Source organism: Equus caballus, chromosome 15 (assembly GCF_041296265.1).
Source record: "Equus caballus isolate H_3958 breed thoroughbred chromosome 15, TB-T2T, whole genome shotgun sequence".
NCBI lineage: Eukaryota > Metazoa > Chordata > Mammalia > Perissodactyla > Equidae > Equus > Equus caballus.
This window is the reverse complement of record NC_091698.1, coordinates 58987571-59011270: the sequence shown is the minus strand read 5'-3', so window position 1 is coordinate 59011270 and position 23700 is coordinate 58987571. Positions and strand designations below refer to the sequence as shown.

Here is a 23700-nt window from a genome sequence, read left to right as displayed (position 1 = left end):
TATTTCTTAAAAATAATCAGCCTAAAATAATCCTTTTGCCAAAGAAACGTATTTTGGGGTGGCAAGTCCTGCTCCCCTTCAGTGTCATAATTTATGCTTTAAGCAATCATATATACTTTAAACAAATTAAGAGAAACATTAGTTTATATTTACCATGATATTTAATTTTCTGGTGCTCTTCATTCATGCTTGAAAATCTGTGTTTCTCTGTAGCATCATTTCTCTTTCAACTGGAAAAAGAACTCTGTTTCTTGGCGTGTAGGTCTGCTGATAGTATATTCTCATACATTAACTTGATCTGAAATTTTTTCTATTTTGCCTAATAATTGGATGATATTTTAATGGATACTGAAATTTGAATTGACGTTTTTTCTAATGCTTTAAAAGTCTTCCAGTGCTTCAAAAATCCATGGCTTTCTGCTTCCATGGTTTCTGATGAGGTGTCCATGGTCATGTGATTTTTGATACCCCTGTACTTTTTGATGAACCCCTGGATATCACTCACCCATAATGACTCTTTTACCTCTTTTTTCCCCTCTTTAATTGTTAATTTAGAACATTCTCATTTGAATGCCACTGCCCTCAGTCTTACTGACAGCTGAATATGCCATCCATCACAAGACTTCAATGATAAACTAAAAAACCTCTGGGAATGCTGGACTCATCAAATGAGACCATAACGAATTATACCCAACGGCATTTCCACTTTCACTTACATGGACAAATGATCTTAAACTAATCAACCTATTGCTTTGTTAGTGTCTCTCTCTGCCCCCTCAAAAAAACCCAATTATTAAAATCTATTGATCAGACCATGGGCAATTTTAAATTTGAAATCAACAACTTTCATAGAACAGTGGGCAAATACTTTCCACCTAGAAAAGCCTAATAGAAGTCCATGTATGTAACCCAGCTAATGTAAGGCCTTGGTTTCAATCTTGCATTGTGAACCACTCTTTTTTCCCTATAGCTCCTTGTGCCCCTACTAGATACTATTTCCCTTGAGGCCATGGCACCTGTCCTGTTTGCCTCATAATAACACCTCATGCCCATTAGGAGTAACATTCCAAGACTTGTCCATACACTAAGATTTTATAAATCACTGTCTGAAAATTCCAACTTAGATGCAAGTTCCACAATGAGGTCACCCTTGGTTATTCAGGCAATCTACCTCTCGGAATTACTGACTTGCTGTTTATGCAAAGAATCAGGACAGTGTTTCCATTGGTAGCATGTGTACAAACAGAAAAGATTGTAAGAAACTTACTACTAACTCTGGGAGAAGTTGTTGATGATACCACCTCTGCCCTACCTAGAAAAATGGTCAGTCTCAATTTATTGGCACAAATAGTGATGGACAATCAGATTGCTCTAGATTTTTCTCTTTTTCTTTTGGCTATTCATCTAGCATCTGTGCCATTGCAGTATTTCTTATTGTATTTGGATAAATGGAACAGACAAGACAGGACAGGCTATGCATCATCTCAAGGCAAAAGCTACTTGGTTCTCTAGGGTTTACCTGCATGGCCTATGGAATTTGTTCTCTTCACCTGGGTTGGGCATTTGGGGCTCCTGATTCTGAGGCATCTTATAAGATTATTAATTTTGTTTATTTTTTTTTTTCATAGTGTTCATGATGCTGTTCTAGTGAATTCTATCCAGAGTCTTAAATATTTCTGCACAGCTGCTTTCTCCTCAGAAGATCACTATGATGATGCAATAAAGGGTCAAGAAGATCTTGCAATAGAGTTGACTATGGATATGGCTGAACCATCTCTGAGCTGTGAAGGTTTGTGTCACTGGACTTTCCTGAACTGGTCAATCTCTCACAAGCCAGAGAATGACCAAATGAGGGATTGAGAGACTGAATATACAAATGGAAAATTTCCAGATCATATATGAAAACAGAACCCTGACCCACAATTCCTGCAGCAACTAGTCCAGGAAGTCAAACCATTCCTCTGCAGCAATTGGCTCATACTGGTTAGGAGTTGGTCAACAACTGACAGCTTCCCTAATCTTTGGCCCTGTCTCTACTTCTGGACCAAGCAGAAAAGCTGAATATGCTGCTCTGACCAATCATACTAGATGCCTTGCTTCCACATAGAATACTTCCAGCTTCCCCATGCCAACAATCTTTACAGCACACCTGAATCCTCCTTTATTTTTCACGCTAAAGATTTCCCACTGCCATGCCTACCTTTCCTCTGCCAGACACAATTGATGGTGGCTGACTTCCTTGTTGTAGCAAGCTCTGAACAAATAGCCTCAGCGTACCCTCATTCGAGGGCTCTTCATTTATTCATGTAATACCTTTATACAAAATTTCAAAATTTAAACTGGGTTAAAATTGTTTCTGACATTGTAAACCTGTGTCTGGAAAAAAATACAAAAAACAAGAATTAAACCTTTGAATGGACTTCTTAGAGAAACTTCTTGTACAAAATTCCTAGTATTTTATCTGTTGGAATTGCATATTTTTCTATAAATATTCCATATTCATATAAAAATCGTGTGCTGGACTCTTCTTACCAGTATCTTGAGGCTATTGTGTAAAAAAACTAACATGAAATTTATTTTCCATGTTAATTTATTTCTCAATTATTAGTCTGTTTTTCTTAAAGCATATATATATAATACATATTTTTTATTACACACTTCAATGTACTAAATGGTCACTTGGTAAAAAAATCACTGTTTTTTTTCACAGATTGCTTTTTCAAATTTGATTTAGTTTTCCTCTCCCTTGAAAGGGTTTACAAAAATTACAAGTAGAAACAAAATTTAAAACTTTACAAAGAAAAAGTTTAGAGGCATAATCTGATATTACTTTCTTGGTTTTGTTTATTCACTTAGTTTTTATTTATTATCCACCATTTTCTAAGAACTCTACTCCTTTCCAAAATAGAAAGGCAAAAAGATGTGGTCCTGAACTTGATACCCTCAAACTCTAGTGGGGGACATATGTATATAATAAAAATCTAGCAGTGTGAAAATTACTCTATATAAAAAGGGAGTACAAACAATTCTAAAGGAGCACGCTGAGGGGAGATATACTCTCTCTCCACATCAAAGATGGCTTCAGAAAATGATTGGTATTTGAGTTCCATCCTTAACAATTTAATAGGAGATTCTAGGTAGAGAAAGGACAGAGAATATGATAGGTGCACAGATTAGGTTGTGTACATTTATGGGGGTAGAAAAAACCCTAGTCCTTTCAGTGAAAAGTGAGTATGTCAGTGCGCTGTATTTAATAACATGATGGGGAGTGTGGAAAACCTGGTCTAGGAAAACATGTTGAGTCCACATTATGAAGGAACTCGCATACTGAGCTAATCCTTTATCTTAAAGGGAATATGGTGTCATCAATGTTTTTGAAGCAGGGGTACAACACAATCATATTTCTATGTTATAATGGTACTGCTAAAATTGGGTAGTGATTAGTGGTGCAGAATCTGAGAGACTTCAGTTTATATCTGCGGTAGGCAGAAGAATGGTCCCCCAAAGATGTATATGTTCTGATCCCTGGAAACTGTGAATATGTTAGGTTACATGGCAAGAGGTAATAAAGGTTGCTAATTGGCTGACCTTAAAATAAGAAGATTATTCTGTATTACCCAGATGGGCCCAATGTAATTACAAAGATCTTTTAAATGTGGAAGAGGGAAGCAGAAGAGTTAGTATCAGAATGAATGCAATGTAAAAAGACTTGACCGGCCATTGCTGGCTTTGAAGATGGAAGGGGCCCACAAACCAAGAGATGAGGGCAGTCTCTACAGGCTGGAAAAGGCAGTAAAATGAAATCTATCTCAGAAGCTCCAGAAAAGCCCAGCCAGTATCTTGATTTTAGCTGGCCCACTGAGACCCATTTTGGACTTCTAACCTCCATCAGATAATACATGTGATATTACTTTAGGTTACTAAGTTTGTGGTAACTTGTTACATGAGCAATAGGAAACTAAAACAGTATATGATCCCATGTACGAGACACATGACCTTTGGTAAAGTCACTCAACTTTCTATTTCCCCAACTGTAACACAAGATAAGAATACTATCCCATCTTCCAGGAAAATTGAAGTAATGTACATAAAGCACTTTACCTATTGTTGGTGTTCACTAAATAGTAGTAAGCAGTAGAAGTACTAATTATTGTGGCATTATCTTCATCTTTGCCATCATTGGAAGTACTGTGAATTAAACAAGTTACATTGGGCAAAAGAAAAATTCTGAATTTTTTCAATAGATCATATGCAACATGAGTAGGTTGTTAACAAAGGTGGTGGTGGGGTTGGTGAGGAGAGGATGAGCTGAGAAGAACTGGAGGAAAGAATCAAAGACTTTTTGGCTGGTTGGAAACGGATGTCAAATGTACAAGGAAGAGCTTTATCTTCTGTCTTGGATGATTGAATATATTTTATGGATAGCAATATGGTTTACTAAGTCATGCCGTGCTCTGACACATGAATGCCTGTATAACTCAGGCTGAGAGCCATATGAGAGGGTGTTTCAAATGCACAGCCTTTTCCCACTTTCTTAAAGTATTAAAGACATTAAGTATCTCTGTGCCAAGCTGCAAGAAAAATTGATCCAGTGCCTTGTTGTCCATTCCATCTGCTCTGCAAGATATTCAGTAGCATCTTAAAATCTGCCTAAGAGCCCCCTTAACACCTTTTACTCTGTGGTAGCCTGACTCCCCACATCTTTAATAAAATGCTCTACCGCAGGGTGGTCATGCTGCCTCTGCTAGTTGTAGGTGCCTGAATGTTCTAGCCTAATACTTATCTTCCCCAAATAGCCCTGCTTTTAACCTAGACTTCCAACAGCAGAGTTTCTTGGTTGCTATGGAGTCTGGACATATACCACTTTTTAAACCCTTGAACATAATCCTCTACTTCCCACCAACATTTACTCAAGCAGATATTTCCCTTTATCTCATTTCCTTGTTAATAGGCAAACACTTATTGAGAACATACTTATCTGGTATCCTGCTGAAATTAGTCCTTAGACTTCTGCTAATTTTAATCTTTATAAACGATCTAGAGGAAAGAAATGACTGTGAACTAGCTGAAATTACTAATCAACCAAAAGTACAGGGGAGGAGAGGAGTAGAGGAAGCTACAACCAAACGCAGGTGGGCTTCAACATGCCGTGTAGCTAAGTGGGTGTGTGGTAAATGGAGCATAATAGGAACCTTGTGAAGAGCTCCACGCATTGGGCCTAAATGATTAAGAAATAAGAATGCCATGCAGTCGAAATGCTTGGAGTTTGGGGCATAATTATGGATCAGATAAGGCCCATTAATGTGGCGCACTTAAAAACAGATTTTCATTTCAGTTTATTTTAACTTTTATTTAAAAAATACTGTTGAGAGAGGAAATAGAAGTGAGCTATCACTTTAGAACTGAGATATCAGGATTTGCTATCAGAGACTCGTCTAATAAACTGGGATGTGTGTGTGTGTGTGTGTGTGTGTGTATTTGTGCATGTTTGGAGTTAACTGTACAATTTAAAAAGTTTTCATACATATATACACTCATGTAACTAACATCTCAACCAATATATATATACAATATTTCCATCAACTAGAAAGTGTTCTTGAGTCCCCCTAAAAGCAATCTCCTTTCACCAGAGGCAACCACAGGTCTTATTTCTATCTCCACAGATTTGTATGGAATGTTCCAGAATTTCATATGTATATGAAATCATACAGTATGCACTCTGTGTTTGGCCACTTCCACTCAGCATTAGGTTTCTAAGATTCACACACACTGTTGGGTTTATTTATACTTCCTATCACAATTTCTTTATTGATTCTCCAACTGATGGGCAACCAATTAGATTGTTTCCGGTTTGGGGCTATTGTTTTAAGAAAAAAGCTTTTATGAACTTTCTTGCATAAATCTTTTTTTTTGGACATATGTTTTAATTTATCTTAGAATTGGGTTATAGAGTAGGTATATATTTAACACTATAAAAAATAGCCCAAAAGGTTGGCAAAGTAGTTGTACTAATTTACATTCCTACCAGCAAAGACTGAGAATCCCAATTAATCCACGTCCTTGCCAACACTTTGTGTTGCAAGTGTTTACATTTTGACTATTCTGCTTGATGTGAAATGATTTCTCATTTTTAAATTTAATGTCTTTGTCTATGAAGACTAAACATGCTAAGTACCTTTTCACCTTCTTTTGGGCCACAAGTCTTCTGCTCGTTATAATTGGGTTGTTGGTGCTTTCATTATTTATTAAATGGGAAGGATATATATACACACATATATATGTGTGGTACTTTGTCAGATATAAATATTACAAATATTTTTCTAGTGTGTAACTTGCATTTTCACATTCTTAACAATATCTTTAGATAGAAGAGGTTTAATGCCCAGTAGATGTTTTTCTTCTTCTAAACAGTACTTTTTGCATTCTAAGAAATCTGCCTACCCCAGGTCACAAAGATATTCTCTTATGCTTTCTTTTAAAAGTTTTTGTGTTAATCTGTGTTTATATCTATGACACATCTGGAATTAAATTTTGTTTGTGATATGATGATGGACTAAGGTTCATTTTTCCCCCTTGTGTTTATCTAATTTTTCCATCCATACCTGTTGAAAAGATTATCCTTCTTTCAACAGGTTTGGCACCTAGGTAGAAAAGAATCAATCAACAGGATACATTTTGGTCTATTTCTGGGGCCTCTGTTCTGTTCCATTCATCACTTTGTCTATCCTTACACCAATAGCCCACTGTATAAGTTTACCTTTATACTGTAAGCCCTCCAACACTAATATTATTTTCAAATTCTTATATACAATTTTCTGTTTACTCTTATTTCTTTGTTTTCTCTTTTCCTTTTTATATAAATTCTGGAAACAACTTGTCAATTTCTATTTTAAAAAAGACTTTGGATTTTTATTGAGATTGTGTTCAATCTATGGATCTATTTATAAAGACTGGCATCTTAATATTTAGTCCTCCAGTCCACAAACACAGCATATCTCCTCTTTTACTTGTCTTCTTTAATTTCTGCTAGTAATGATTAGTGTAGTTTTCAATTTGTGCAGTTTTCCATGTAGAAATTTCACACCTTAACAAATTTATTTCTAAGCATTTTGTGTTTTCTGATACTAGTGTAAATAGAATGTTCTAATTTTACTTCTTAAAATTTTATTACTGGCATATTAGTTTCCTATGGCTATCATATCAAAGTACCATAAACTGGGTGACTTAAAACAAAAATCTATTCTCTCACAGTTCTGGGAGCTAAAAGAGTGAAATCAAGGTGTCAACAGGGCCAGGCTCCCTCTGAACGCTCTAAGGAAAAATCTATCCTTGTCTACTCGAGCTTCTGGGGGCTGCCAGGGTTCCTTGGCTTGAGGCAGCATGACTCCAGTCTCTGCCTCCATCTTCACATGAGCTTCTTCTCTGTCTGTCTCTCTGAGTCCTCTCATTTTCCTATAAAAAACGTAATCATTGGATTTAGAGCCAACAGGAGTCCAGTAGGACCATTTCCTAATTAACTGCAAAAGCTCTGCTTCCAAATAAGGTCACGTTCTGAGGTCCCAGGTGTCGTGAATTTTGGGGGGACATCATTCAATACACTACATTTGGTATGTGTAAATACAATTTATTTTGTTTAATGAGCTAGTGTCTGATGACCTTGCTAAATTCAAGTTGTTTTCTTTTTACAAAGTCATGTCTGGTCATCTGTGAATAAAGACAGCATTTCATCTTTCATTCCAAAGTGTTTCATTTCTTTTTCTTGCCTTGTTGCTCTCAAGAAGACTTCCAGTACAATGTTGAATAGAAGTAGTGAGAATGACCTTCCTCCCCTTTCTCCAATTTTAGGGGCAGAGCATTACAGATGCTCTTTATTATATCGGGTAAGATTCATTCTTTCTTTGCTGGATTTTTTAACGATGAATGGCTGTTGGATTTTTGCCAGATGCTTTCATTTGATACATTTATGAAGATGATCAAATGTGTTTTTTCTTTACTTTGTTAAGTAGGTGAAATACATTGACTGATTTTTGGTTATTAAAGCACCTTGCATTTCTAAGATAAACCTCACCTGCTCTATTATGTTGTATTGTTTATACTTTGATGGATTCAATTTAATAATACTTTATTGAAGATGTTTGTGCTCTTTCCATGAGAAATGTTGGTCAATAATTTTATTTTATTGTCCGCTTTTGGCTACCGGGTTATGCTGGCTTTATGAAACAAGTTGGGATGTGTGTCTTCCTCTTCTATTTTCTCAAAGAGTTTGTGGATGATTGGAATTATTTATTCCTTAATAATAAAAAAATTCACCAATAAGACTCTATGAACCTGGAGTTTCCTCTAAAAGAAAGTTTTTGATGATGAGTTCAATTTCTTTAATAGATTTATTCAGATTTTTATTTATTCTTTGTCAGTTTTAATAAGTGCATTTTATAATAAATTGTCCACTTCAACTGGTTGAATTTATCAGCTAAAAGTAGTTCATAATATTTACTTATTACAGTTTTAACCTTTGTAGTATCTTATAGGGATGTCTTTTATTTTATTCATGATATTGGTAATTAATATTGCTAGCATTTTATCAATTTTATTAATCTTTACAAAGAACCAACTTTTGACTTAAGCTTTTGTTTTTCTGTTTCCAGTTTTATTGTTTTCAGCTATTATTTTATTATTTCCTTCTTTCTACCTTTAATTTATTTGATTTGCTCATCTTTTTGTAGCTTAAGATGAAAACTTAGGTCATTAATTTTAGAACGTTCCTATTTTCTAATATTGACATTAAAGCCAAACGCTTCCCTGTAACAACTGCTTTAGTTCATACCCAAATTTTGTATTTTCATTATAATTTAGTTCAAAATGTTCCCTCTTTTTCTTTGAATCATGAGTTAATTAGAAGTTTCTTGTTTCATTTTCTAGTATTTGAAATTTTCCAGATATCTTTCTGTTATTGATTTCTAATTTAATTCTATTGCTGTTGAAGAACATACCTGTAATAATGTGATGTTTTTCCATATATTGAGCTTTATTTCATTTTCCAATACACGGTATACCTTGGTTCATGTGCCCTGTGCTGATAGCAGAGTGGAACTATTTCGTTATCCTTACTGGTTTGTTTGGGTTAACTGTTCTGGAGATGCTGAGATTGAGCTGTTGTGGCAGGCATACAGACGTGCTTCTCAGATCCCTCTTCAAGAAAGGACACAATGTTCAGTTGTGAGAAATGTGGTTCACTGACAGCATACAGATGTTAGCTCTTTTAGGTCTGCTTTAGAACTTTAAAAATCATACTCATCAAGGCAGCCCCAGACAATGGCTGAGCGGGAATGTAATACAATTGCCTACTCTAGTCATTTCTTCTAATGTGAGATTCCTCTAATGGACAATCTTTGCTCTGGAGTTCCTGTTTGCCTGGAAAAACAGATCTGCATCACAGTTGGTATCTCCTCTTGCCAGACACTGTTTCTATTCATTTTATAGGTGATGCTCCCCATAAAGCTTCTGCACTTCTATCTAACTCCATCTCAGTGTCTGATTCCTGGAAAAGCAACATATACAGTTGTTAAAATCTCCCAGTATCTTTGTGTAATTTTCTTTTTCTTTTTGTCAGTTTTCCTTAATGCATTTTGAATGAGTCTTATTAAGTGCATACATGTATGTGCTTATTGTGTCCTAATGAATTGAAAATTGTCCCTCTTTATCTCTGGAAAGACGCATTTTGATCCACTTTGCTTGCTGTTAACATAGACATAGCAGTTGTCTTTTGTGTGATGTGCATGTGCTGTATTTTTTCCTTTCCTTTTATTTTTCAATCTATCTTTGGTTTCATATTAATGTATGTATTTTTTAGACAGGATACAGTTGCCTTTCTCTTATCTAGTCTGATGATCTCTGCCTTTTAATTGGAATGTCTAGCACATTTACATTTTAATTACTTATCGATATATGTACGTGTTGTTCTATCATTTTGCGATTTATTTCTGGTTCTCACTCTGATTTTTGTTCCTCTCTGCCTCTTTCCTTGTCTTCTTTTGGGATAATTGTATATTAGTTAGTATTCTTTTAGTATTTCATGATAATTCATCAATTTATTTATAGCTATACTCATTCATTACATTATTTCTTAATGGCTGGTCTAGATACTACAATATTATTTCTTAACTCATCACAGGCTTCTTAGAGTTAATATTGTGTCACATTATATAAAATGTAAAAATCTTAAGTCAATATAATTCCATTTATTCTCCTCCAGTTTTTTGCGCTCTTTTGATACACACTTTGCAGCAGAAAGCTAGGTGTCTTTTAAAAATATTTAGAAGATAGTCTTTTATGTTTAGCCACATACTTACCATTCTGAGTCCTTTTTTGTCAGTCCTCAAGATTCTATTTTCCATTCAATGTCATTTTTCTTCTCCCTGAAAATCTTCATATATCATTTCTTACAGTACAGGTCTGCTAGTGCAGTTTTTCTTTTACCTTTCATTTATCTGAAAATGTCTTTATTTGGGCTTCAATTTTGAAAGATATTTTCACTGGATATAAATTCTTCTTTGACAGGTTTTATTCCTCTCATCTCTTTTAAAGATACCATTCCATTGTCTTCCGGCCTCCATTGTTACTGATGAGAAGACAGCCCTCATTTTTACCCTGTTCCTTTATATGTGATGTGTCTTTTTACTCTGGTTGTTTTCAAGATTGATCGATTTATCTATCTATGTATCTATTGACTATCATCTTCTAATCCATAATCTATCTAATGTCTCTACCTCCCTCTCTCTCAGCAATTTGTCTCTGATATGTTGAGCTGTTGTGTTATTCTTATTTATATAGCTTAGGGTTTGCTGGTACCTTGGAATTTTGTTTCTTTTTTTCTTTTTTACCAAATTTGAGAAAGTTTTAGACATTATTTTGTTTCTTCAAATATTTCTTTGGGCTCACTTTTTCTCCTCTTTTTTATGGATTCCAATAATAAGTATTTTTGCTAATTGATATTGTCCCATGAGTTATAGAGGCTCTGGTTACTTTTTCTCTCTTTTGTTGGCAGATTGCATATTTTTTCATCTGCCTTTAAGTTTAGTGACCCTTTGTTTTGTCCATTCTATTAATTTTAATTTTATTTAATTACCATACTTTTCAGTTCTGCCATTTCTATCTGGCTCTCTTCTATAATGTCTTTATCTCTCTCTTTTGACATTCTTTGAGCCCTTTAACATTGAGTCTTTCATTTTTCTTTAACTCCAGGAAATTTATCTTGCATATTTCTTCCTGTGAATTTTTTTTTCTTTTTTTAGTCTTTTCGCTTTCTGGGAATACTGTTATCTTTTTTAGATTTTCAATATTCTTTTATTTCCTTGTTTCCTTCTGGAACAGTTCCTCCATCTAATCTTAGTACTACTGATTCAGGTGTATCTGTGCCTCTATTCCCTTTATCTACTCTGTTTATCACTCCCACTATTAAATTTTCAATCCAATATTTCTACCTGATCCTATTTTTGTTCCAAATTTTCAATATTTTTCTATCTCCTTTAATATAATTATTATGCTTGTTTATTATGCTTATTTTTAATTCTTGATCTATATATTCTGATATTTCCATTTCCAATATACACCCTTCCTTGAAACCATTAGAGAAATTTAGCATCTGGGAAGAGAAAGTCTTCTTAGACTGAATTTTACCAACTCTAGCTGTTTGTGGCAGAGTGAGGGAGACTCAGTCCTAATTATTTACCTAAACTCTGCATGCCAGCAAGATTTTTTAAAAAAATGTTGGCAATTGAGCAAATTTCTGTGGTAAAGTGGAAGAGGGAAAATGTCTTATGGCATGTGGAACCTAAACAGCTTTTCTTCAATTTGTGTGCTCAGTAGATACTGAGCCACTTTCTGCACTGGACTGAAGAATTCATACCCCAGTTCAGAAAAGCTTTCTCTCCCTAGAAGAGCTTCTATTGGTGGTCATGTTGTTTTCCAGAGTCTATGTTTCCTTCTATAATTTCCCTAGGGTTAATTTTTTGGGAAAAAATAGCCATCCCCTCTAATTCTTATTCCTGGCAAGTATCAGATCTCCATCCTTACATATCTTTACACTAAAACCAGCACATTCCCTGTGTAAGGAGGAAGAAATTTTCCTCTACCCTTCTAGGTTCTTCTGGCTAGTCTAAGAATTAAATTGACAGGAGATAGATTAAAGTGAGAAAATCAAACAAAGTTTAATAACATGTACATGTCAGAGAGATCCAGAAAAACTGAGTAACTTCCCCAAAATGGCTGAAGCCATCACCTTAAAAAGCATCTTCAGCTAAAGACAAAAGAGGATGTTGGGGTAGTGCTTTGAGATTGCAAAGGGGAGGAAGGCAATTCACGTGGAGATGGAAAAGCAAATGTTTGGTAAACAGATGTTTGCCATGCCTTGTAAAGACAATAGGATAGGGAGAGGACTCTGATCTCTAGGCCCTGCCTAGTCTCCTCCACACCGCTGGGACCAGGACAGGCCATCCCAAAATATCCCACAATAGGATATTGATCATTTTGAATTAAAGTTGCTTGAGAAGAAAAAGGGGATTCTGAACCTCCTGTCTCTGTTCCCCTTGAAAGCAGGAAATAAATCTCCCCTGTGAAAGATACTTTCCCCACATCCTGATCACCAGGGCTGGGAATTCTCGGCTAAGGAACCTGAATAAACAAACCTTGCAAATTTACTACCTCAAGACTAAACTTTGCTTAAATTCCTCACTGTTTATGTACCCCAAACCTAAGTTTCTTTGTCTTGCCAATTCTTCACGAATTTACTGTTTCTTTGTGTAAAAGATATATATGCTGCCTGCTTTGTTCACTCTCCAAGCATCATTTTCATGATTCTCCCGTGTGCACGTAATTAAATTGGGTTTTTCTCCTGTTGTCTTGTGTCGATTTTATTATTAGTCCAGCCACAAGAACACAAGAAGGGAAGAAAGAGTGTTTTCCTCAGCCCCAACAACACCTAGCCCAGATTCTTTGTAGACCTCTCTGGCAATAGCTCTGTTCCTGTTATAGGCCATTTGCCTAAATTCTTTTAGGCAGTGAAGGGGGTGGTAACAAAACAACTTTCTGAGTCTTCTGTTTCTTAAAAATAATCAGCCTAAAATAATCCTCATGTTAAAGAGACGTATTTTGGGGTGGTAAATTTTGTTCCCCTTCATCTGGACTATACTAAATGTGTAAGTGCTTTCAAGTGAGTAAATAGAGTCATATCTCCTTTTCATCTTGCTTCTCAGGGATTTGGCTTCTTGAGATTTTTCTGTTTTCTGACTGCTCTACTCTTCCTAAGTCAGTCCAAGCCTCCCTCAAGCTTAATCCATAGTTTCTAAGCCAGGTTGCATAAATTTTACACATCTTATGTCTGCCTCAGTGGTTTTATAGCACAAGATTTACTATGTTTATTCCCTTGGGCTTATAAAGGGGAACGAATTACTTTCGCTAGAGAAAATGTGATTTTAATCAATTAGGTCAATTGATAGCTTACACTGAATCCTTTGACAGAGCAAAATTGATATTTATTGTTAATTGTCGAAAATTGCATTTAGGACCGGGGATAAAATATAGGTTCGGCGTGTTTGTGGATGAGTGTATGTGGAGAGGGCAGTTGCTCAAGACAATATGACTCGTGTTTCTGATGTTCCTTGTAATTAATTTATGGAAAGATAGTTGCCTCTAATATATTAACAACTTAGAGTGTCAGAAACCATTTTTATTTCTTAATTGTGCAATATCCATAAAAAGACCATAAACGCTATAAAAATAATAATTTTAAAAACACCCACATATTCCTCAGACAGGTAAAGACATAGAGAATTATATTCTTTAGACGTTCCCTGTATTTTTCTTCCCAATCTCATCCCCTTACTTACCCACACTGTGTTAAGCAGCATCCTAGCTTCAATGTCAGTTATTTCCTTCCTTTACTTTATAGTTTTCCACCTATATATGCACCCTTAAACAATATTTTGTTTAATTTTACTTGCTTATAAAATTTAAATTAGTTAAATCATATCTTAAGTATTCTTGTATCAGTTATATCCTCAGTTTAAGATAATATTCTTTAATTCCTCTTCATGCAATAATTGCAGGATTGTTTTTCATTTTTACTGAAGCAGACTATTTTACTATATGAATATATTATTTACTTATCTATTCTGGTATTTATGGTCATTTAATTACCGACCTTTTGCTAATATGGACAGTACTACTGCAAATATTCCTGTATGTACTTCTATACAAACACGAGAACTTTTCTAGGGAGAACTCCTAGGTCATAAGCTATCGGCATGCTCTACTTTACCAGGAAGTTCCAACACAGAAACAATTATTTCATGATTTTCTGTATAGCCCTTTGATTTCCCAAACCATCTCATCTGTCTTTATGCTTATTCTAGAACAGCCCAAATAAATCATTAAAACAGAACTTGCTCCTTATCACTCTTTATCACTTATGCTTTCCCCAAATCAAAGTTCTATCAAGGAGAAGTACTGCATAATTAGACATGATTCTAAAAATCAATGCATGACAAATGTGATCATTTTGGCATTCTTTATAACAAACATGCCTCACTGCTCAATTTATCCAGCTATAGCAATTGATTATGATGACATAGACAGCTGAATTAGATTCCCACATGTGTCTAAATGCTTCAATCGTATTTCTCTTCCACGGACATGTAGACATCTGGTTTCTACAAAGCAGAACAGAATGAATTTTTACATTCGTTCAAGACTATAATTGTGTTTATGAATTTTCACATTGAAGGAAGATCTCTGCCAGCAAAGAGATTTTTCACTTAGATGTCTATCATCTGCAGGAAGAGACTAAGAGGGAGAGGAGGTTATTTTCACAGATTCATTAGGAGATCTATAAATCTGCCTTTTTGTCTGCTTTTTTTATATTACATGCTCAAATATGTTTCTCTGAATATTATTTGCATAGCATATTAATACCGTACTTCCTTAATCACAGAATGTATTCAATTTGAAAGTTCACTATTAGATTAATAACATCTTCAAGAGAAAGTGTGAAAAGTGATGTACACACATTTTAACCACCCCCAAATTTCATATTTTTATCCATAGAACAACATATTACTTTTTTCTTCAGTATTGCAATTGAATCTCCAGGGTAAGCCTTGCTCACATTCAGAGTCTAAAGATTCTATTGTTCTATGTTTGGTCATTAATGGACACCTTATTTGTCAAAATATGTGCATGAAAATGGATTCTTATTACAGAGGTCACCAAAAGACTGCCTGTGAGCCAAATGTGCCATACCATCTATTTTTATAAATTAAGTGTTATTGGGACACAGCCACACCCATTCATTAACAGTCTCTGACTGTTTTTGCATTTTAATGCAAAATTGAGAGTTAAAACATAAGACATACAGCCCACAAAGTCTAAAACATTTACCGTTCTGGCCTCTATAGAAAAGTCTGATGATGCCTGCATTAGTACCTCGGGATCGACTGTGTAATTTCAAAGAGTACTGGAAGAAAACAAAGAACAGAATTGTTTCTAAATTTTCTTCTTCATCTTGTTGGTTTCTTTCAGTTTTTTTAAAATTAAATTATGCATTTCTGGATATTAAACTGTCCTTCTTAAAAGTTAGTGGGATTTTGGCTGATAGATGTTTGGTATCTGATTAACAACTGGTTTCACTATTGTAGTAGTCATTTGAGCTGTTCACCGAGTATTCTGATTCTTTCCCCTCCAGGCACATGGTAGGATTCCATTTCTTCACTTCACTTGAAATAAGATGTAGAAATGCAACTTGGGTTGGCCAAGAAAATATGAATACAAATAAGACATATTTGGTGGGGGGTCAAAAGTGCAGAATTTCTAACTTTATTTTTTTGCACTTTTTGTGCACCCAAATGACCGTGAGGATCAGAGACCCTTTGTCAATATGTGAAGATAATGAGTGAGAAATAAACTTTATTGTTTTAAGCCACTGAGGTTTTAGGATTATTCATTACCAGAAGCATAACATATCAAACCTATGTTGAGTGATACATAAATTGGTTTAAGAGGTGGGATGTTGCCATTACAACAAATAGAAGATGGTGATATAACAACTTTTAGAGAATAGGAGGATGGTAGTTGGTGATAGGCAGTTACAAAAAGCTTAGTTACAATCTCACCTATAATAACTTGAGAGGCAGATATGCATCAATGACTTTAGGTGACGAGATTAGAAAACAGCATGTTAATATCATAAATTAGTGATTATAGGATTTTTTGACCAGATAATAACAGATTCATGTAAATTCAGAAAATAAGTGGTGAGTTTTCAAACAGTATTGAAAGGGAATAAAAGAAAATCTAGAAAAGTAGGGATATACAGAGTTAGAAGAGAACAAGCCTTTGAACACTAGTCAAAATGCAAATAAAATTCAAATAAGTCCAATAAAATTCAGCCTCACAGCAAAAGTAGATAAAAACTTCAAAGGTCACACGTGTCACCCATTGTTAGTTAAAACCTCTGAATAGGTTTAGGTGTTTGCAAGTTAGTATTTTGAGTCTGACAAAATTGTCAAGGAGAAAGAGACTAAGTGTGCAACAGTGCCATGTAATCTTGACAGGTGAGAATGTCACCTCAGGGAAGAAAATTTAGGAGTCAGTGTACTTTTCACAAGGTCCTCTTTTCCCAACCTCAGTAACCATAGACACTTGTGTCAGAAATGTGTCTCCATCCTCCTGGGTCCCCAAATGACTACAATGAATAGAATCCCTTGCTGGTTCACAAGTAGTTTGAGAGTGGTCAATGTGATTGTTTTAAGCTATGGACATTTTGGATTTTCCTTGTTTCTTCAGCATAACGTAGCCTCTCCTGACTCCAACCATTACTAATCTTAGAAATTTTATTATCTAATCTAGGATGTTTGGTGATTCCTGCTGCCTTTAATCACATACAAAAACAAAAAAAGATAGGTGGTTCATTAATAACTTTATTTGAATATTGCTTCATAGTGTAATATTTTAAAGACATTTCAAATAGCAATTGTCAGCACACTTTAGGTAAAGATCACCAGGAACACATGCACAGTTGAGCAAGTTGGGTTTATTACTCTTTACAGTGAACTACATTTCAGAAAAACGATAATATTTATATTACAGAATAAAAATATATGTGTTTTTAGACAATCTGTGATCTGCATGGTGAGACAATGGTTGAGTTGATTTTGTTAGGACATTGGGAATGCCATCACTGATACTCTCTGTGAAAATTACTACATATATAGTCAGGGAAGATACCTGAGTCCTGGGCCACTTGACCTCCATCCCTGTGGTATCACTATTATGATGAAAGCTGAATCAGCCTTCTTTTTTTTCTAGATAAATATGAAAAAGACTAAAATAAAATGTAATCTCTTCTGGGGTACCCAAATTAAATGGCTGATTTAGACTTTGGGCACATAATAGTGTCAAAATCACAAAGTGATTATCAAAAATTTTGAAGGTTTTAAACATTTAAAAAAATTTATGATGTGAATAGTACCATTCTATATTTCTTGGGGTCTGTTTGACAATATTTCTATTTCAACATTAAATAGACACACACATTTACTTTCTTTCCCCTCAGATTTCATTTAAAGGATAAAGATAAACATAAACCTATAAAAATAAAGGCAATCTGAAGAAAGCTTTCAGTGGACAAGACACTTCAATAAATTTCTGGAAGGTAGAAAGTAGATTGAAGAAAGAAAACTGAAATACATCGGAGGTCAGGAGAGGGGTTGCCAGATATAATACAAGATGCCCAGTTAAATTCAAGTTCAGACAAATAAGAAGCTGTTCTAGTAGTTGTATGCCCCAAAGATTGCACAGGGCATATTAAACAATAAGTAGCATAAGTGCGTCCCAGCAATACCGGGTGTTCCGTATTTTTAAATTTTTTTTTCATTTATTTATAGCTATTTTTTGTTAATCCGACAATCCTAGCCACAAGAAAACTACTATTCTTAGACAGATTTGTGAAGATACTTTATAAATTCCAAACAAGATAACATCGAAAAAAATAGCAGTCACAGAACAAGAAAGTAATCTCAGAAACGTAATTGCAATTGGAAATAGAAAGTTGAATAAAGGATAAATGAATATAAAAAAAGAAATTTTTCAAGAACACGATAAAGAAATTGTGAACGTGAAGAAGAAAATGAAGCTCTGGTGCAGGGGCTGACAAACATGGCTCATGTGCTAAACCTGGCTGGTTGCCTTTTTCTGTTTGCCTAGGAACACTGCTCGCGAGGGTTAGCACTGCGAACCACGGAAACCAAGCCAGGGCATTTCCCTACGCCCTTCTTCCTGCTTCACTCCCAGCTCCTGGCTGCCTCACCAACTGGCAGCCACACCAGGGCTCAAGCTTTGAACTGGTTACTCCCTGGGGTGCGGGACTCTGCATTTGGCAATTACCAGACACCAAATGGTGGAATCTCAATTGGGGACTCAGCAAATTTCCTCATCTCCAGGCAGCTGCCCAAGTTGAGAGAACTGGGCTCTCCTGAGGATGAAAAGGGCACACATGGATCAGGTTTCATTGAGGCAGTGAAGAAAACTGCCTCATCCACTATATTCCTTTCTCTCTGGATGATGGCTTTTTGTTCTTCATCCCAAAAATATCTCCAGCATCTGGCAGCTGGGCGCAAAGTATGCCTGCCACTGTGTGAGGTCCATCACAGGCAAATGGGAGTGGTCGGAACAGAAGCTGCTCTTTTATTATGTAGGCACCACACACAATATCTTCACGGTGGCCACTTCACTAATAAAGCCTAAAATACTTAATATCTGCACTTTGCATAAAATGTTTGCCAACCTCAGTCCAGTGATCAGTCAAGAGTTGAAAATGTGATTGAAAATAGTTTCATGAAGAAGACTGAGAAAGCAGAAAGGGATGGAATCATCAAAGAAATAATAAAAGACAATCGCTCAAAACTGAAAAAGGGAACATCTCTTCAGTTTGAAAGATCCCTCCAAGTGTACGGAAAAATGAAATGGGGCAAAACATCTATGCTGTTGAGAGTAAAGCCTACATATTTCCTAGGGTAAGGGAAAGTGGGAGGGGAAAAACAAGAATCAACTGCCCTCAGACTTTTCATCGGCAGTATCCGATGCTGAAGGCTACAAGCCTGAATGCCTTCCAGTTGCCGAAGGAAATTGCTGCTGTCCTAAAATTTCAACTCATCCTCATATTCATTAAAAATCACACCCAAGTACAATGACAAAATTAAAATATTTTCAGACATGCAAGGACACCTTTTTTATTTTAATAAGTTACTTAGGGATGCAAACCAAGGAAGAAGGCATCATAGAAAAGCAGCAAAAAATATGTCTGAGACAGCAAGGAGAAAGTCATCCAAGGATGATAACTCGGCCACAGACTAGGCTCCATAAGCCTGGAATTGGCAGATGATAGAGGATTCCGGAAGAGAGTTCTCTGTGTGGGAAAAAGAATATCATATAGAAAAAATAGTACAATTGAGAGCATGGAAAAAATTGGGAATATGCTAGAATCTATTAAGTGAGTGTAAAAAAATGAGAATTTATTTGAACTTGAGACTCGGCTCATTGTACATTGAGTAAAAGTATTTGGGCTGTAGATAAATCAATGTAATCCTAGCACACTGCTTCCATGGCCAGGAAAAATATTTATAGTGTCAATATAATTTGACATTGTTTATTTCTTTTGTAACTTTCATAATCAAGCATTAGTAAATCACAGAAGAATGAATTATAGCTATAAAACAAAATAGAGTTCTTTACGTTATAAGCTTTTCTGTGGAGAGATTAATAAAATGAGCTGAATGTAGATGAGACTACTAGAAACCAAAGAGCTAAGATAGAATTAGAAGACACAGGAGTTTCACTCAAATTCCTCAAAGAAAGAAGAGGTTAGTTCATTCCTAACTTCTGAGTGGTTCAGAGAACGGCTATGAAAAGGTTTTGGGGCATGGGTTAGGGCTACATCATCAATGTCCATAACTTTGTTAATACCTCAGGGACAATAACCTGCTTTCAGTGCAGCAACTTGAAAAGGAGAATCTTCCTACTGAAGCTACTCAAAACGAGCTTTTCAAAAAGAACATAGCATGAAACAGCCACAAGAGTGTTGACTGATTGATTACTATGTTTGAAGCATATAGTGATTTCTTTGTTTTTTAAATTTTACTTTGCCCTCACAATGACCTTACAAAGTAAGTATTATGATTTTAATTTTATATGTGATGAAACCATGGCTCTGAGAGCAGTACCTTGCCCAAGATTACATAGTTTGCAAGAAACAGTCAAGATGCAAACCTAGGTTTGTGTGGTTCCTGAGAGACGGAATATGAAAATGGAAAATGGCTAGACCATAAACGACAGTAGAACTTGGACCCACAAGCTCTACAGCAACCAGCCCTGGGAAACCAAACCACAACCTCTACAGCAATCATCCCACAATGATCAGGTCTTGGTCAATGACTAACTGCTTTCTTATTCCCCTCACCCCACTCTGTGTCCAACCTAGGACCGACCAGACAAAGCCAAATATGCACCTAGAACATCCCACTTCTAGCTAGCCCACCTCCTGCTTCCCCGTCCCAACACCCTCCAATCGGAGCATACCTGAAGTCTTTCTTTTTTTTTCAGATAGAAAGTCTTCCCACTTCCCTTCCTTTCTTTGAGTTTCTCTGAATAAATATCGTCTATTCATTCTCATTGTGTGGGTTTATTTCCACATACCAAAGGCTATCATTTCAGCCACTATACAGTAAGGTTTAGACTTTCAAAGCAACAACTAATTGTTAGTTTTCTTAAAACTTGCTTTTGGAAGGCAAGATTTTCTAGGCAAAAATAAAAAATGAAAGCATTTAAAGGAGTTCCTCCACCTTAGATAACTTGAGGTGATAAATTGTGGTAAAATAAAACTGCAAATGGTTATTCTAGGCCTTAATTGACTTGTGTTCTGCATTCATAGTTGGAGGAAAAGGTCCAGAGCCAAATGACCTTTCCTACTGTATTCCTTGTTTCCATTCTACAGCTGGTATTGCTACAGATCAAAAGAACCAGCAGAATCCAGATGTAGCTGCAGATGATAAGTTAAAGCAAAGCGTTTTCTGACTGTCTAATGGTTTATCCTCTGCAAACAGGATAAGACACAGAAGGTACTAAAAGCAAGAACCTATGTATTTCCAATAAAGGCAAGGTGTATGGGCAAATAAAAAAGTAAAGGGAAAATGTTTAACATAATATCAGTGCATGAGGTATGACTCAGACAAGCTAGATGTTTTATCTCCATCTTTTCCTAGTACTTTGACTTCAGAGTAGGCTATGGCCCCTGAGTATTTGATCTACTTCCAGAGGCCAGTATTTATTTCTCAACTGATGTTCCTGGGAAAATCCGTTTCTCCAGAGTTTATGAGGTGTTCTCCAAAAAGCACGGGGCGGTCTTTTATCAAACAAAATGTGAGCAACTGGGTTACACAACATTGTACACGTTTCTTTCTTATACAACTTCCACGAACTTTTAACATATAGGAGGATATGACCTGAAAACGTTACTAAACGTTTTCACAGTTCATCTCATGGGACTAGTGTGCAAAGAAACAATTGAGCTGACAAGCTCCTCATTGGGAGCCATCTTAAAGCCTTAAATGTGTTTCTATATTTCATTGCAATGAAGACATACAGCATGCCAAGTCTGAGAAGGGCCAAGGAGTCAGATTGTTGAAATTTTGAGCTAGGGCAAGACAAAAGAAGGAAGGTTCTTGCGTGACAGTTAGAACAATGATGAAAAGCTAGGACATGGAAACAGTCTGCTAAGAATGTTACCTAGTTCATAATTTTCATTATCATTGGCATAATGATTCATTACCATTTCCTGGGAAATTCAAGTGATAGACTTAAGACCATTCTGGCTTCACTCTTTCCTCTGTGTTTATTGTAAACAAGTTGAGTTTTTGATGATATGAAAAATTGGGGTTAGAAAATTTTTAAAAGTCTCAATATGTGATATTAGAGGAAGGCTGTCAAAGGAAGTGGAGGCTGATAAGCAAGTCCTACATTTCAATCCCTTAGCACTCTTACCCCCAATAAAGAGACAGGTTAAATCCTCTTCCAAATGAATACTCACCGCATTATACTCTCCTCTCCAGGATGTCTCTCACTTCTATAGAACTATGCTGAAAATTACAGCAACATCCCAGTTGCTCTGAGGGCTGCCTCCCCAGGGTAATTTTGAAACCACTTGAAGCATGGAGACCCGCTAGTAACTCTAGGGGGTTCATTTCCCTACTGCTGTGTTTGCAGCTAGGTCCCTCCCTCAACTGAACAGTGACTCAGTCTTCTGTTGAAAGATTGTCTTGATTTATAGACGTTTAATGAAATGATTATATTTTAAATCAGCAAAACATTTAAAATGTCATATTCTAATTTTTCCCCCAAAGTTCTTCCTTCACATTTGTACTGCATCGGGATAAATATCACTTCTGAAAATGGAGGGCTCTTCATTCTACCACTCTCTTTAAATCAGCATAGATTTCATAATCTAGGTTTTTATCTTCCAGCTCTAGGTATAGGATTAGAACTAATGAGAAATATTTGGATTACATTTTTGAGGTATTGTATTACAAAAATTCTCATTCTCCTCACATATTGTAAGCTATTTTTGTGGCTGTCTGGCCTTTAAATACCTTCTCCACTGGAAGGTAATCCATTATAACTATTAGCTTGTTGCTCTGTCAGGGTATAGAGACTAATAAACCTTGAAGGATTTAGAAAGCTACAGATTCTGAAGTTCTTTCATCACGTTTGGCAAGTTAAATTACTCATTCTTATTAATGTCAGAGAGTAGTTTGTCCCAATAGTGAAAGGTCCCCTCAAACATCTCTGTAAATAATTATATGATTCTAAAATCTTGCAGTTGAAATTCCTGCTTTTAATCATTTTACTCACTTCTAAGGACACATCAAGGCAATAAAATAATTTTGCAGGGGGTATTTTTAATATCTACTCCAGCATAATCGTTGCTCATGGTAGGAAAAATGTCAGTAACTATATTCAAAACCATTTTTAAAGCAGTAACTAGATTTACTTAACTATCTCTTTTTTATTCTTTTTTCTCGTCAATTCTGTTTTTTAAAGATGAGAGTTATCAAAAATGTTTCATAAATGCTTTGTGTAAAATATGCATATGTACTTAAATTTTAACAAACAATGAAGTTAATCTTTACTAAAGAGTCAGCTACAAACCATATCCAGCTTCCCCACTCTTAGTCTGTGTGTATTATATTTTCTTTTTCATATTTCATAAACTTAATAAACAGACATTTGAAAAAAGAATAAATTACACTTCTTTATGTTACAACCATATGATATTAGCAACCATATGATATTCATCCACAACTATAATTTTGTTTTTGTTTCTTTAGTTAAGGGCCTAAAATCCAAAAAACATAAGAAGATACATACAAGCACATAGCACATTGCAGGAATGTAAGAATTTAGCAAATAATATGCATTTGCAAACTACAAATATAAACATTTCTCTATAATTCCATTTGCATTATTCAAGCTAAACTTAGGTATTTTTACCATTTCAGTCTTCATTAGAAATTACTCTGAGGATAGAGAAGAGAAATGAAGTGGAAATGGAATGTTATACATACCCTGTTTAGCTCTCTTTAACAACATGTTGGAGAA

At 35.5% G+C, this 23700-nt stretch overlaps 1 long non-coding RNA gene across 1 annotated transcript in view; it reads left to right on the top strand.

The window, feature by feature from the left end:
* The window catches only part of LOC138917747 (uncharacterized), a 31530-nt gene extending 29063 nt beyond the window's left edge, over positions 1–2467 (top strand). Inside the window, exon 4 of the long non-coding RNA XR_011426192.1 lies at positions 1629–2467. This is a non-coding gene — a long non-coding RNA (uncharacterized lncRNA). The remainder of the gene's footprint in view (positions 1–1628) is intronic.
* Positions 2468–23700: the final 21233 nt, after the last annotated feature.